Here is a 13,119-nt window from a genome sequence, read left to right as displayed (position 1 = left end):
CAACCCAACAAGTGTAGAGTGTGTGTGTTACATCGTCCTCATATTGTTGGGTAGTAGATATCGTCTTTAGGTTGCGTAGTCATGATGTGTTTTGGTGGACGTCCCCATTTGGTACAACCCAACGAGTGTAGAGTGTGTGTGTTACATCGTCCTCATATTGTTGAGTAGCAGATATTGTACAGTTAAACCTATTTCTATAGAGTCTTGAGTTACAAGCCCAGATCCTCATGTGAATTGTTTTTACTAAAATCTGTGTCCCCTACATGAAAAGTCAATGGATTTCTGACACGTTATTGTTGTATTTTAAATTGCAGAAACAGAGTGACATGATCACGGCTCAGCCTTTAGCTGACTCTGAAGCGAGCCAGAGATCCACCTCATCCCTCCAACAGGTAATTAACCATGTACTGTAGACTATTTCTATACAAGGTACATTCATGTGTCAATCAAGTCCAATGCCTACATAAAATGCCTGTTTACCTCATTACAATTAATATATCGTTTAATAATTGCAGAATCTCAATATAACTGTTACTTGTTTCTAAATAGCATAGTAGAAAGATATACCCTACCAATTGATGGCAGAATCTACCTCTTATAACATGAAAATGATCTTTATTGCCCCTAAATTCTGTGTTGTTTCTCCTTTTGCAAATGTATTTTCCAATTTAACCTAATGTGTATCAGTTTACATGATTTAATTAATAGGGATGTAGATCAATACTTATTACTATGGGGTTTCAGTTTTTTGTAACGACAACAGCACAGCCCACCTCAGAAGTCAGGAACACTGACTTTATGTAACTTCAGTCGTCATGTCCTCATTTTGTTTTAGGTTGGGTAGTCTTGATGTGTTTCAGAGAATGTCCCCATATGGCACAACCCAACGAGTGTAGAGTGTGTGTGTTACATCGTCCTCATATTGTTGGGTAGCAGATATCGTCTTTAGGTTGCGTAGTCATGATGTGTTTTGGCGGACATCCCCATTTGGTACAACCCAATGAGTGTAGAGTGTGTGTGTTACATCGTCCTCATATTGCTGGGTAGCAGATATTGTACAGTTAAAACTATTTCTATAGAGTCTTGAGTTGAAAGCCCAGATCCTCATGTGAATTGTTTTTACTAAAATCTGTGTCCCCTACATAAAAAGTCAATGGATTTCTGACACTTTATTGTTATATTTTAAAATGCAGAAACTGAGTGACATGATCACGGCTCAGCCTTTAGCTGACTCTGAAGCGAGCCAGAGATCCACCTCATCCCTCCAACAGGTAATTAACCATGTGCTGTAGACTATTTCTATACAAGGTACATTCATGTGTCAATCAAGTTCAATGCCTACATAAAATGCCTGTTTACCTCATTACAATTAATATATCGTTTAATAATTGCAGAATCTCAATATAACTGTTACTTGTTTCTAAATAGCATAGTAGAACAACAACAGCACAGCACACCTCAGAAGTCAGGAACACTGACTTTATGTAACTTCAGTCGTCATGTCCTCATTTTGTTTTAGGTTGGGTAGTCTTGATGTGTTTCAGAGAACGTCCCCATATGGTACAACCCAACAAGTGTAGAGTGTGTGTGTTACATCGTCCTCATATTGTTGGGTAGTAGATATCGTCTTTAGGTTGCGTAGTCATGATGTGTTTTGGTGGACGTCCCCATTTGGTACAACCCAACGAGTGTAGAGTGTGTGTGTTACATCGTCCTCATATTGTTGAGTAGCAGATATTGTACAGTTAAACCTATTTCTATAGAGTCTTGAGTTACAAGCCCAGATCCTCATGTGAATTGTTTTTACTAAAATCTGTGTCCCCTACATGAAAAGTCAATGGATTTCTGACACGTTATTGTTGTATTTTAAATTGCAGAAACAGAGTGACATGATCACGGCTCAGCCTTTAGCTGACTCTGAAGCGAGCCAGAGATCCACCTCATCCCTCCAACAGGTAATTAACCATGTACTGTAGACTATTTCTATACAAGGTACATTCATGAGTCAATCAAGTCCAATGCCTACATAAAATGCCTGTTTACCTCATTACAATTAATATATCGTTTAATAATTGCAGAATCTCAATATAACTGTTACTTGTTTCTAAATAGCATAGTAGAAAGATATACCCTACCAATTGATGGCAGAATCTACCTCTTATAACATGAAAATGATCTTTATTGCCCCTAAATTCTGTGTTGTTTCTCCTTTTGCAAATTTATTTTCCAATTTAACCTAATGTGTATCAGTTTACATGATTTAATTAATAGGGATGTAGATCAATACTTATTACTATGGGGTTTCAGTTTTTTTTAACAACAACAGCACACCTCAGAAGTCAGGAACACTGACTTTATGTAACTTCAGTCGTCATGTCCTCATTTTGTTTTAGGTTGTGTAGTCTTGATGTGTTTCAGAGAACTTCCCCATATGGCACAACCCAACGAGTGTAGAGTGTGTGTGTTACATCGTCCTCATATTTTTGGGTAGCAGATATCGTCTTTAGGTTGTGTAGTCATGATGTTTTTTAGAGAACGTCCCCATATGGTACAACCCAACGAGTGTAGAGAGTGTGTGTGTTAGATCGTCCTCATATTTTTGGGTAGCAGATATTGTACAGTTCAAACTATTTCTATATTGGAACCCAAATAACACAATATTTGATGTAAATATACTTATGGTGAAAACAATTATTAAGTCTTGCTTTCGAAGGAATGGCAGTATGTGCTTTTATCATGCATTATATTCTAATTTATCCTTTCAGATTCACAGAAGAACACAACACTTCACTTCAACAAAGCTTCCTCAAAGTGCTCCAATGGAATGCAAGGTAAATAAGCATTTTGTATTTACATTACTCTATTAGAAAAATGAATTGATCTTAACTGGATTTCTCAAAGACATTTCTAGTTTGTTGTACAACTACTGTGTTTTACAGTACAAGCAAATGTATGCCAACATTTTTAACATTCATACACTGATCACAGAGGCCATCATTCACCCACATTTGATGATGCTATCATTTAACTACAAACTATACTTTTTTCTATCATATCCCCCATTTTTCACTTTAACAGAGCAATTTCTCAAATACATTGTGTCTTGTTTCCCTTTATGACAGCTGGGAAGATGAAAGCAAGTGGACAGGTGACGAAGTGAAGGCTATTGAGCGACATTTGTATCCTTTCATAACAAGCTGCAGAGTACCAGGTAAAAAGGACTGACTCCTGTCTCAAGGCAGAGCCAGTAGCTCTGAAAGACAGGGACTGGGTTGCCATCACATATTACATTCACAACAGAATTATGGCATTAAAAAGGAAGATGAATACATAGGACTAGAACATGCCAACTTCTTCTGAGGTACAATTTTAGTTTAAAAATAATATTTGTTTCTTCATTCCCTGCAGTTTTATTGGTAGGGATTTAATAATCAGCCTAACCTCAGACCTCTTGTGTTAATGTGTGTACTAGGCTTGGTTTTGATATTATCTTGTTTTCCTTGAATTATTTAATTAGTTTTGTTCTTGTACAAGCATGTCACATAAGCTTGACTGTAGCTGCCAAATGTTAATATGTTGAGATGCATCCATGAGGAATTTAAAGTGTTTTCCAACCCCCCTCTCGTGGTCACTTTCAGCCAACAGAAAATGTGTTTTTGACGATTATTTACAGTTATGCCATCATGTCTTTCATAAATAAGGTTTGACTATGTTCTGTCTCAACAAATAATATAACTAGTACTAAGATGGTTTATTCCATCATTATTTCCCAAGTTGTCACCATTGATTTGTTCTTGCCCACAAGTTGTTTGATGTGGTCTTCCAACTATTAAGAAAGAATTCGGAGTGGGGGCTACTTGTAACATGCTTCATTTATGGTAACTTTGGTAAACTATATTAAACGTTGTACCTTATTTAGACTGGTTAACTAAACATAGTGTAGACTTGTCATGTTTCGTAGAAGCTGGAAGTTTTAATAAAAAGTTAATTACGTGCTTTTTACAAGAAAAACACTAAAGAGAAAGTTGCTCATTCCTTTCAAACATGCCATATCTACTTCAATGTCTCAAACAGTGGAGGATAGGGGTTAACGTTTCTGGGTTGTGGGTAGTCTATTCTGGGTGTAATAAAAGGTTATTTTACAATTTATATGACCAAATAATTGGTTGTTAGGTTCTAAGTCAACAAACAATGTTTTTAAGTTGTTGCGATTAGTCTTTCTCATAACAGGGAAATTATGAACCCAACTCTGGCAACAATAATACTCAGACATGTTTTGTAGTTAAAAAGCACTACATTTTGGATAGTTGACATAATCCTGTGACTTTTAGTTGACTAACAATTATTTAATCAAAGGCAGCGGCTGTCACCACGGTTCCATCTTATTGCAACATGAATCAAGCATAATATCCTTATTGTTAGGTAAAGGAATTTCCTATTTTCTCCTATTCTGGTTTATACTTCAATTTATATATTTTGCCAGGAATTCATTAAATGTAGAAACAAATAAAGTGTTTCATCCTTTTTTCACATAAGCGTTTATTTATAAGACTTTAAGAGTAAACTGACCACAATTAAATGCTATATACCTTTTTAACTTAGCTTTTTTATGTTTCTGGACTGCTCAGTTTTAATATGTTGTATCAACAAGTTCATATGAATAGACTTTTTGTGTCAGAGGTTACCTGACTGGCGAACATGACTAATTATTTAATGTTGAAGTTTTAGTTTTTTAATGTTTTATGCAGATATTTCAAACATAAGTAATAAAGGCAAAGTTGCAAATACAGACTCTATTTTGTGTATTACTGGGTCTCCATAAGTCCCATAAACTTGAAAATGTAGTGTGTATCTATGGGGTCACAATTCATATAAACATGAAATATCAGTGTGTGTTGCTAAGGGGCTCATATGTCACATAAACCTGTTCATGTCCTCATAAGTAGTATTAAAATCAGGTCTCCGAAAAATATAGCATTAGACAAAATCTCAATAGATGGATATCATCCAGGAAAAATGGATATTAATCACTTTTATTCCCAGGTCCCTAGGACCTTTGGAAAGGCATGTCCCCATTTGTCATGTTTTTTTCACAAGTCCTGATATGTCCCGTAAACACGTATGTGTGTGGTGTGTGTGTGTGTGTGTGTGTGTGTGTGTGTGTGTGTGTGTGTGTGTGAGAGAGAGAGTGTGTGTCTGTGTGTGTATGTGTCAGAGTGTGTGTGTGTGTGTGTGTGTGTGTGTGTTTGTGTGTGTGTGTGTGTGTGTGTGTGTGTGTGTGTGTGTGGTGTGTGTGTGTGTGTGTGTGTGTGTGTGTGTTGTGTGTGTGTGTGTGTGTGTGTGTGTGTCAGAGAGTGTGTGTGTGTGTGTGTGTGGTGTGTGTGTGTGTGTGTGTGGTGTGTGTGTGTGTGTGTGTGTGGTGTGTGTGTGTGTGTGTGTGAGAGAGGGAGTGTGTGTGTGTGTGTGTGTGTGTGTTGTGTGTGTGTGTGTGTGTGTGTGTGTGTGTGTGTGTGTGAGAGAGAGAGAGTGTGTGTCTGTGTGTGTATGTGTCAGAGTGTGTGTGTGTGTGTGTGTGTGTGTGTGTGTGTGTGTGGTGTGTGTGTGTGTGTGTGTGTGTGTGTGTGTGTGTGTGTGTCAGAGGTGTGTGTGTGTGTGTGTGTGTGTGTGTGTGTGTGTGTGTGTGTGTGTGTGTGTGTGTGTGTGTGTGTGTGTGTGTGTGTGTGTGTGTGTGTGTGTGTGTGTGTGTGTGTGTGTGTGTGTGTGGATATTAACGGCACTCTTCACGAGGCCAACAAAAATAGGTTTCACAAAGGCACAACAAAAAATCACTCACAACGTGAGGAACAAACTTACAATAAGTTTCAGGAGCATGAATAAGGCATGTAACAAAAAAGAGCAACTGTTGATGAGCAGAGTTCTGGCATGAGGACAGGACAAACTGACACTGAACACTGGGGGATTTAAACACTCGACAACAAGACACAGGTGAAAACAATCAGGGGCGGGGCTGGCGCTGATGAGCGCGGGAGAACACATTAGGAAAGGGAGTCACAGAACCTGAAATGAGACGTGACAAAACAAAACGAGAAGTGAAAAATAATACAAAAATAACAACATGAAACATGGCTGACTAACACTTTTGGCAGTGCACAACAATCGGAGCAGCGGGAGCGGTACTGCAGTCGCTTTACCGCACCGTTGTGACGAAAAGGGAGCTGAGCCAGAAGGCAAAGCTCTCTGTCTACCGGGCCATTTCCGTTCCTACCCTCACCTATGGTCATGAAGGATGGGTCATGACCGAAAGAACGAGATCGCGGATACAAGCGGCCGAGATGGGTTTTCTCCGCAGGGTGGCTGGCGTCTCCCTTACGGAGCGTCCACACTACAGCTTCAAAAATAGCTTGGAGCTGGGCGTGTCTGGAGCTTGGGGATTTTATTCAAGCAACACGGCCAACAACCAATCACATGAATCTCCCGCCCCCGACATACAAAGCAAAAAACCCCGGGGATTGTATGGGAGAAATATATATATAAACTCCCCAAACAGGCGAAAACCTACCAGTTTCCCCCACTGTCTCTGCCACCTCCCTCCATGCCTGGTTCCTCCGGTTTGTATCCCGGTAGGTGAAGAGGGTCTGGTCATACAAAACCGGGTGATTTGCTACGGCGATAGTTAGTTTCTCCTCCGACTTTTTTTGAAATATAGAAATGAACGGCGGGATATCTCTCCCAGCTTAGACGCGGTTTGATTGGCTATGGCTTCAGCTGTCAGATTTTGGGAAACGGGATTTGATTGGCTGGCGCTGGCTACTCCGGCGTCTCCGGCGTCAGAAGTTGAACATTGTTCAACTTCTGTCGCCGGAGACGCCTGAGACGGACAGCTCTGCTACCCACAATTCAGTTCGGCGAAAAAGCGCGGCTACGTGACGTCACCCCATTGAAAGTGAATGGGCAGATTGGAGCTTTCGACGCTGTCGACGCTGTCGACGCTGTCGACGCTGTAGTGTAGACGGGCCGTTAGGGATAAGTTGAGAAGTTCAGTCATCTGGGAGGGACTCGGAGTTGAGCCGCTCCTCCTTCGCGTCGAAAGGAGCCAGTTGAGGTGGTTCGGGCACCTAGTTAGGATGCCACCTGGGCGCCTCCCTAGGGAGGTGTTCCAGGCACGTCCAGCTGGGAAGAGACCAAGGGGTAGACCTAGGACCAGGTGGAGGGATTATATCTCTTCGCTGGCCTGGGAGCGCCTTGGGATCCCCCAGTCAGAGCTGGTTGATGTCGCCAGGGAAAAGAAAGTTTGGGGCTCTCTGCTGGAACTGCTACCCCCGCGACCCGACCACGGATAAGCGGGAGAAGAAGGAGATTTAATGGATCCTGGTTTCATTGGGGGGGGGGGGGGGTCTGCAGGGCCGTCTTAATGCACGGCTGACCTGGGCTGAAGACCAGGGGCCTACGTTGATCGTTGATTTAAAATTAAAAGAAAAAAGTTTTTTATTTCGGATGTTTTTTTAACATTTTAAATAAACAAAGTCTTGGCTGTCAGAATATGAAACTTTTATTTGCAAAATCACACAATAAATACATTTTTGAAGCTTGTAAAGGGAAGAAGACAGCTCTCCCTCGCCACTCTGCTGTTCTGCTGTTCCACTCCCTCCGGCTGACATTATGAATGTAAGCGTATAGTAATCATGGATAACACGGCAGGGTCCGTTACAGTTTGTTTTCATCTGGTTTCAAATAAACAAAGTCTTGGCTTTCAGAATATTAAACTTGTTTCGGCAAATTCAGATGATAAATACAACTTTGAAGCTTCGGCATAATTACAAGCGGAGAACGGAGTAACTTGACGTCACAGCAGGCATAACAACAGCCGGGGTTTCTCGTGAGGGTTTTCCCCGGGAAACAAAATGTTTGCGTTTGTGTGTATTGTACACACAAATGCAAAAATACACAAACACACACACGTATACACACACACTCGTGAGCTTCCCCCAGACCAGTAATCCAAACGAAAATATCTTCCCTCCGAGTATTTTGATCATTTGCTCCGCTAATCAATCAGATCGATGGATTCCAGAGATTTTTCTCAAACTCCGAAACAGTCAGTGGGCACCACTTCACAGCCAATCAGAATGAGAATATGTTTCACATGTGACGTATTCAAATTGCGAGTGATTGAGTGACAGATGATTGTTGTTTAGGAGAAAAAGTTTGAGAAGAAAAAGTTTGCATGTTTTTAAAGCTAGGCTAAATGAAATGCTTGCTGATACTATGGGCACTTGTAAATGTCTATAACTATGTATCCTGTAAATATAATGTATAATGTACTTTATTGTTTTATGTTTCATGTGGAACCTATATGCTGCAGGTCTCCCTTGAAAAAGAGATCTATGATCTCAATGGGACCAATCTGGTTAAATAAAAGTTTGAAATTAAATGAAATTAAATGAGAGTGGCGCTCGGAAAAGGAAATTGTTGAGGGAAAAGGAGTTTGGAGACAAGCAGCTATTACAAAACATGCCGAAGCTTACAGGTTATTTTAAACCTGTAGGCCAGGATGAGGAGGAAGGACAGATTAGTTCCAGACGTCACTCATCTGGAGGAGAGGACAATCACAGAGCCTGCCGAGGCTATAAATGACTTTGATTTGTTGTTTAAATAGGGGGCCTACAAATCCTGTCAGCCCCAGGGCCTGATGGTAGGTTATGGTATGGGGGCAGCTGAAGCTTTCAGTAATCAGATTTGATGTGTGTTCACCATCATTAAGGAAAATATGCAAGGAACTCTTACATTGATTTATGTAAGGACTGTAATGCTCACTATAGAAATAAAAAGGTTTGATATCTTCTTCCCTTTTTAAATCAGAGTATCACATTTAAAAATAAATACCAGAATTGATTTGACTTGTGTGAAGACTTCAAAAAGTCAGAAACTGCACTACTGCTAGAACAGATTTCCTTTATGCACAAGTATGCAACATTTAAGATGTATTTATTTAATCAGTGACGGTGGTTTGGAATGGTGTTTCACGGCCTTGACTGGACTATACATATTTTAAAACGTGGTTCCAAAAGAAAGAAAAAATACAGATAAATATTTCAAGGATAAAAAGTGTTTGTTTGAGCCGGTTAGAAACCCACCACATGAGATCATGGCTGAAGTGCAGGATGTAAACAGCTCCCTGAACCCAGAGTTCTGCGATACGAGTGGTGAGTCCTTCACACAGACCTGAGAAGATGTTTCTAAAGCTGCGGTTTCAGAGGGTTTCATGCCGACAAAATATTGTTGACATTTGGACTGCAGTTTTCCTGTGTGGAGAGGACTCCCTCACACATTCTGATCAGAAAGCCACCCTGTGGTTTGGCTCCCGGAGCGCGGAGTCTGTGTTTGACTTTAAAGTTGAAACTAAAGTTCAGGAGGCGGAGGAACTTTACAGAAAACATTCCAACGGCACGGGTTCCACTCCAGCTCCGAACTATCAGACAATGCCTCCCCTCTGTCCCCTCTGTCCCCTCTGTCCTCCCAATCACGCCCCTCCAAGTGTCTCCATCATTGCCCACATGTGCGTTGAAGTCTCCCAGCAAGATTAAAGAGTCCCCTTCAGGAGCCCCATACAGGACTCTTTCCAGGGTCTCCAAGAAGGCCATATACTCTGAACTGCTGTTGGGTGCATAAGCACACACAACAGTCAGAGTTTTCCCACCCATAACCCGCAGGCGTAGGGAGGCGACCCTCTCGTCCACTGGGGTAAACTCCAACAACGAAGCACCTAACCGGGGACTTGTGAGTATCCCCACACCCGCCCAGCACCTCACACCTTGAGCAACTCCAGAGAAGAATAGAGTCCAACCCCTATCCAGAAGTAAGGTTCCAGAGCCGACGCTGTGCGTAGAGGTGAGCCCAACCAGATCCAACTGGTACCGCTCCACCTCCCGCACAAGCTACGGCTCCTTCCCCCCCAGAGAGGTGACGTTCCACGTCCCCAAAGCCAGCTTCTGCCGCCCGGGTCTGGTCCGTCGACACCCTCCGCTTTCACTGCCACCCTTCTGGCAGCGCACCCGACCCCATCGCTGTTTCCCGTAGGTGGTGGGCCCGCGGGACGGAGAAGCGGATGTGTTGCCCACGTTGACTTTTCGGGCTGGGCCCGGCCGGGCTCCGTGGCAAGCCCGGCCACCAGACGCTCGCCGACGAGTCCTCCTTCTGGGCCTGGCTCCAGAAAGGGACCCCGGGCTTCCTCAGGGCCGGGTATCCTCACTTCTTGGTTTTTCTTTCATGAGGTCTTTTGAACCAATCTTAGTCTGGCCCCTTGCCTGAGACCAATTTGCCATGGGAGACCCTACCAGGAACACAAGGTTCCAGACAACACAGCCCCCAGGTTCATCAGGGCACACAAACCTCTCTACCACGGTAAGGTGCTGGTTCTTCAGAGAGGGCGTTCAGTTATTATGCTCCAAATATCTGGAACAAACTCCCAGAAACCTGCAGGTCCGCTGCAACTCTTACTACTTTTAAATCCAGGCTGAAGACTTTTCTTTTTGTCGCTGCTTTTAATTGAACTATTCATATCTTAGACTGCACTGTAACTTGTATCCATCTATTTTTTCTTTTAATGTTTCTTTTATTATCTTTTCTTTTTAATGACTGATTTTAAATGCCATTTTCTTAATGTCTTTCATTTTTTGTAAAGCACTTTGAATTGCCTTGTGTTGAAAAGTGCTATATAAATAAACGTGCCTTGCCTTGTAGCCATCAGGCTGCACAACAAGGGGTTAATAATGAAAAAGAAATAAATTAAATCACTGGACATAAATATACACTGTTTCCACAACCCATGTTAATATATTAGTAGTAGACCAAATAGGTAGATAGATATGTCACTATATGTACAGATGTCCATTTTCACTTTTCACTTGTCCCTTTAACTTATTCCGTACTTTATAACTTAGATGACCAAATATGTATATATGCTGACAGTTATTTTACTCTTATTTTTATTCATCTCCTATTTCATAGTCTTTTATTATTATTATTATTATTATTATTATTATTATTATCATTTAAAAAAAAAAAATCTTGATTTAATTTATTTTTGATTTGATTAATCTGTGTGAATCTTTGCTGTCCTGTTTTTTCACGCTTACCCTGTTGCTGCTTTGTACAACTGAATTTCCCCACGGGGATTAATAAAGGTTCATCTTATCTTATCTTACAACATCATTCGACTTGAGGGTTGTATGCTCACAACTATGACTGGCTTTATCTAGAAATATAAGGCACTTTAATGCAGCATTAGTATTTAAATGTCGTTTATTTTCAATAGCCCTGAACATACTTGTATATTGCATCCATATAGTGTTCTGTGTTTTTGTATATTTTGTTAGTAGGTTGGTCTATTAGTGCATTTCAACTGAACATGTTATACTGTGTAATTTATATATAGATGCAATATTCTTTACATTTTGTTATATTGCTGCTGTAACAAAACAATTTCAAAATGTTGGATCAATAAACTATATTTAATCTGATCGCATCTAAGTCTTAAGTCGTAAACTAATATTAATAAATTATAAGTCACGAAACACTTTCAGATTCAGATCCAGATTCAACTTTATTGTCATTACGTAGTACATGTACTAGTGACGAAATGTAAGTTTAGGCATCTGACCAGAAGTGCAAAACAGCAGTGCAGGAGTCTACATAATGAGAATAATTATACATGGAATTATTATAAATAGAATAATTATAAATAGGCTATAAACAGATGAATATATACAGTGTAAACGGCATTGACAGTAAAATATATAAACAGGTGGGTATGGGCTTGAGTCTATCAGCGGGCAGAGTTCAACAGGGTAACAGCCCTGGGGAAGAAGCTGACCCTGAACCTGCTGGTCTTGGACTGGAGGCTCCTGAGGCGCCTCCCCGAGGGTAGGAGGACGAAAAGATAGTTTGCAGGATGAGAGGTGTCTTTGAAGATGTTGTGCGCCCTCTGCAAACACTGTATACCCTGGATGTCCTCGATGGCAGGGAGTGGGACACCGATTATGCGTTGGGCGATTTTCGTCACCCTCTGCAATGCCTTCCTATTGAGCATGGTGCAGTTCCCATACCAGGCTGTGATACAACTGGTCAGGATGCTCTCAATGGTGCAGCGATAAAAGTTCACCAGAATCTGAGGAGAGGTGATCTTTCTTTAGTCTCCTCAGGAAGAAGAGACGCTGGTGAGCCTTCTTTACTATGATGGTGGTATTGTTGGACCATGAGAAGTCATCGGATATGTGGACCCCCAGGAACTTGAAGCTAGACACACGCTCCACCGCCGTTCCATTTATGTGGATGGGAGTGTGTGTGTTGCCTTTCGATTTCCTGAAGTCCACAATTAGTTATTTTGTTTTTGTTGTGTTAAGGGCCAGGTTATTGTCAGCACACCACTCAGTCAGATGCTGAACCTCCTCCCTGTAGGCCGTCTCATCGTTGTTGTGGATGAGGCCGATCACCGTTGTGTCGTCTGCATACTTGATGATGGTGTTTGAACCATGTACAGGGGTACAATCATGGGTGAAGATGGAGTAGAGGAGGGGGCTCAGCACGCAGCCTTGTGGGACACCGGTATTTAGGCTGAGGGTCATGGAAGAGAGATTATCTAACCTTACATGCTGGGGTCTGTTGGTTAGAAAGTCTAAAATCCAATTACAAAGGGGGGCGTCGATGCCCAGGTCGTTGAGTTTTGTGATTAGTTTGGAGGGGATGACGGTGTTGAAGGCTGAACTGAAGTCGATGAACAGCAGTCTTGCATAGGAGTTGTTTTTTTCAGATGTGAGAGGACGGTGTGAAGTGTTATGGAAACAGCATCTTCCGTGCTTCTATTAGTCCGGTATGCAAATTGTTGGGGGTCCAGTGTCGGTGATAGGCGGGATTTAAGCTGCGCTAGGACCAACTTCTTGAAGCACTTCATGAGAATGGATGTAAGTGCAACGGGACGGAAGTCATTCAGGCCTGCTGCAGCAGAGTGTTTGGGCACTGGCACTATGGCGGTGGTTTTAAAGCACGTGGGGACAACAGTTTGGGCCAGGGACAGGTTGAAAATGTCCGTCATGACCTCAGTCAGTTGCCCAGCACAGGCCC

General features: G+C 41.7%; 1 long non-coding RNA gene across 1 annotated transcript; it reads left to right on the top strand.

Moving 5' to 3' along the window:
* Positions 1–1,894: 1,894 nt before the first annotated feature.
* LOC139433906 (uncharacterized) lies at positions 1,895–4,039 on the top strand. The gene is made up of 3 exons (XR_011643301.1): positions 1,895–1,955; positions 2,766–2,831; positions 3,123–4,039. It is a non-coding gene; the product is annotated as an uncharacterized lncRNA (long non-coding RNA).
* The last annotated feature ends 9,080 nt before the right edge of the window (positions 4,040–13,119 follow it).

The sequence above is a fragment of the Pseudochaenichthys georgianus genome, chromosome 5 (genome assembly GCF_902827115.2).
Source record: "Pseudochaenichthys georgianus chromosome 5, fPseGeo1.2, whole genome shotgun sequence".
Classification (NCBI taxonomy): domain Eukaryota; kingdom Metazoa; phylum Chordata; class Actinopteri; order Perciformes; family Channichthyidae; genus Pseudochaenichthys; species Pseudochaenichthys georgianus.
Note: the sequence above shows the minus strand (reverse complement) of the source record. Positions and strands in the feature narration are given on the sequence as shown.